Source organism: Dipodomys ordii, unplaced genomic scaffold, assembly GCF_000151885.1.
Source record: "Dipodomys ordii isolate 6190 unplaced genomic scaffold, Dord_2.0 Scaffold117, whole genome shotgun sequence".
In the NCBI taxonomy this organism is placed as follows: domain Eukaryota; kingdom Metazoa; phylum Chordata; class Mammalia; order Rodentia; family Heteromyidae; genus Dipodomys; species Dipodomys ordii.
This window is the reverse complement of record NW_012267333.1, coordinates 2,110,128-2,113,486: the sequence shown is the minus strand read 5'-3', so window position 1 is coordinate 2,113,486 and position 3,359 is coordinate 2,110,128. Positions and strand designations below refer to the sequence as shown.

Here is a 3,359-nt window from a genome sequence, read left to right as displayed (position 1 = left end):
GCTCTACCACTTGAGCCACAGTGCCACTTCCGGCTTTTTTTTTCTTATGTGGTGCCGAGGAATCGAACCCAGGGCCTCAGGCATGCAAGGCAAGTGCTCTACCACTGAGCCACCTTCCCAGTCCCTACTTGCACATTATTTAGGTGGAGCAGACAGTAAGCACATTTCAAAGAGAGAGAGTTGGGGGTATGTGAGCAATAATACAGTTGTTTTTTTTTGTCGGTCATGGGGCTTGACCTCTGGGCCTGGGCGCTGTCCCTGAGCAGCTCAAGGCAAGTGCTCTACCACTAGAGCCACAGCACCACTTCGGGTTTTCTGAGTGGTTTATTGGATATAAGAGTCTCATAGATGTTCCTGCCCAAGCTGGCTTTGAACCATGATTCTCAGATCTCAGCCTCCTGAGTAGCTAGGATTACAGGCATGAGCCACCCACTGGTGCCTGGCTAAAACAGAATATTTTAAGTAGAGGAGATTGAACAAAAAGTATGCCAGTGGGGCTGGGAAGGTGGCTCAGTGGTAGAGTGCTTGCCTGGCATGCATGAGGCCCTGGGTTTGATTTCTCAGCACCACGTAAGCAGAAAAAGCTGGAAGTGGCACTGTGGCTCAAGTGGTAGAGGACTAGCCTTGAGCTGAAGAACTGAGAGACAACACCCAGGCCCAGAGTTCAGGCCCCACATCAACCAAAAAAACAAGTTAGCCAAGCAAACTACTTTCGCTGCTGTTCATATTTTTAAAAGAAGGTATAGTTAATATTTTAGGCTAGGAAGAAAAGGTCCATGAGACACTGAAAAAATTAATTTGTAAGTTTCAGTCCCTTCTTCCGTACTCACTCATTTTCAGGCATACACAGAACATAACACCAGCATTCTTCTTTGTTGCTTGGAGTTATCTTTCTAAATTTCCACTTAACAGTTGTCTTCTCTATAAGAACCATATAATGCAAATCTATTCATCTACTATTTTGTCCACAACCACTTTATCCTGTGACACATTATATTATAATTATTCCTGGCTTTGTAGTTTGTATCCTCAACTATTAGTATTTATGTAATAAATTGGAATTCTCCAACTTGATTTTTTTGTTTATGTTTGCATTTACATATGAGGTTGAAAGAGTGATTAAAGATAATTGAGAATCCAGCATCAATTAAATAATGCCAAGGACCAGATTAGTTTTCTGAATTCCACTAACCCTTTTTCAAGTTAGACAACTTCTAAATGATGCCAGAGACAGAAGAAAAAAGTCTAGAGGAATAATACGGTCCCATCTTTTGTTAATGAACTTTAAGTTAAAGCTGAGAGGAAGCTGGATCATGAATCACATCTTCATAATTGTTTCTGACTCTAAATTATTTGCTATGTTATATGAAAGTATTTCCTCTTTTTCTGTGTAGTCTCATGCAGATAGCATAATGAAGCCCACGAAATGCTGTTTGACACAGGGATGGGAAGAAAGAAGGAATAGGAATATGATGGAGGAGGTGAATTTGTTCAAAGTACACTGAGTACATATATAGGAATATCACAAGGAAACCCCTTTATATTATCAATATATGTTAAGTCACAACTAATAATAAAGACAAATTAAGACATATTTCTTACAGATGAATTCTTTGACATGTGCAATTTAGAAGTATATTGTTCATCTGGGTACTGATGGCTCAAGCTTTTAATTTAACTACTCAGGAGGCTGAGATCTGAGAAGTTTGATTTGAAGCTAGCCTAGGCAGGAAAGTCCATGTGACTCTTATTTCACTTAACCACTAAAAAAAAGCCAGAAGTGGACATGTGGCTCAATTGGGAGAGTATGACTTTGAGAAAAAGAAAAAGAAAGCTCAGGGACAGCACCAGGCCCTGAGTTCAAGCCCCAGGACCAGCACACACATACATGCACACACACACACACACACACACGCACACACACACACACATACACACACACACACACACACACACACACGCAGAAGTGTACTGTTTAATCTTGACACTCCACAGTTTGGGGTCATTAGGTTTCTAGATTTGGTTTCTGGCCAATTCTGTTATGGTCTGAGAGGAGACATTGCATGATTTCTGTGCATTCAATTCTGTTAGGCTTTCTTATATGATCCAGAATGTGGCTTATCTTAATGAGTATTTCAACAAAGAGAAGCTTGAAAGAAATATGTTTTGTTCTTCCTGGATGAAGCAACATATGATCATATCTAGTTGGCTAACAATGTTTTGAGTTCAACACTATCTTTACTGATTATATACCAGGAGGTTCTGTGCATCTGAGTTAATATCTCCGATTGTACTAGGGATGTCCTCGAGTTCACTGAGCTGTATGTTGCCAATGCTATGATGCTTTTTCATTGTTTTCCATGTGTTTTTTTTTCTTTTCTTTTCTTTTTCTTTTTTTTTTTTGGGTCCAGTTGTGGGGCCTGAACCCTGAGCCTGGGTGCTGTCCCTCAGCTCTTCAGCTCAAGGCTAGCACTCTACCACTTGAGCCACGGTGCCACTTCTGGCTTTTTTTCCTGCTTATGTGGTGCTGAGGAGTCGAACCCAGGGCCTCAAGCATGCAAGGCGAGCACTCTACCACTGAGCTACCTTCCCAGCCCTCCATGTGTTTTCTGTGGTGATTTTCTTCACTGTTACCATGGAGATTATAAACACCTCATAGTTATAAGAACAACAAATTTTAAGCTAATAACAGCTTACCTTAAATAGTTTATATCTCTCAACCTCACTTTACTCATTACTGGGTCATAAATGTCATCTTTTATGGTTTACATATTATTCTGGAAACAGATTTTCTCTTATGCCATCCTACTGCTGTCCCAAAGGTTTTATAATTTTTTAATATAAAACTTATTTAATTAAAATTTCACTTAAGAATATATTTATAATAGATAATCCTGCAATGAACATGGTTGTGCTGGTAGCTTTAGTGTTTATGATAGCCAAGATATAGAATCAGCCCAGATGCCTCTCAACAGATGAATGAGAATATAGCATATATATATATATATATATATCCAATGGAATTCTAGTCATCCATCAGAAAGAATGACATTGTACCATTTGTAGGAAAGAAATGGAAAGACTTGGAAAAAAAGATATTAAGCAAAGTGAGCCAGACCCATAGAAACAGAGGCTGCATGGTGTGCCTCATTTGTGGGAGCTAGAATGTGCCTACAAATCTACAATAAATGCACTGGGTGGTAAGCAAGGAATTACAAATGAATTAACTAAAGTGCAATAGACTTTATGGAGAGTGCAAATAGTATACTTCTTTAAAAAGGTCAAAGCCCAACAAAATAAGTACTTGCAAGAGGGGAGGGTAGGATCATGGGGAGAAGAGTAGAAGAATGAAGGAGAAA

General features: G+C 39.4%; 1 protein-coding gene across 1 annotated transcript in view; it reads left to right on the top strand.

The window, feature by feature from the left end:
* Positions 1-3,359, top strand: part of Ms4a2 (membrane-spanning 4-domains, subfamily A, member 2) — a 22,260-nt gene that overhangs the window by 14,231 nt on the left and 4,670 nt on the right. The gene's annotated exons all lie outside the window — the stretch shown is intronic.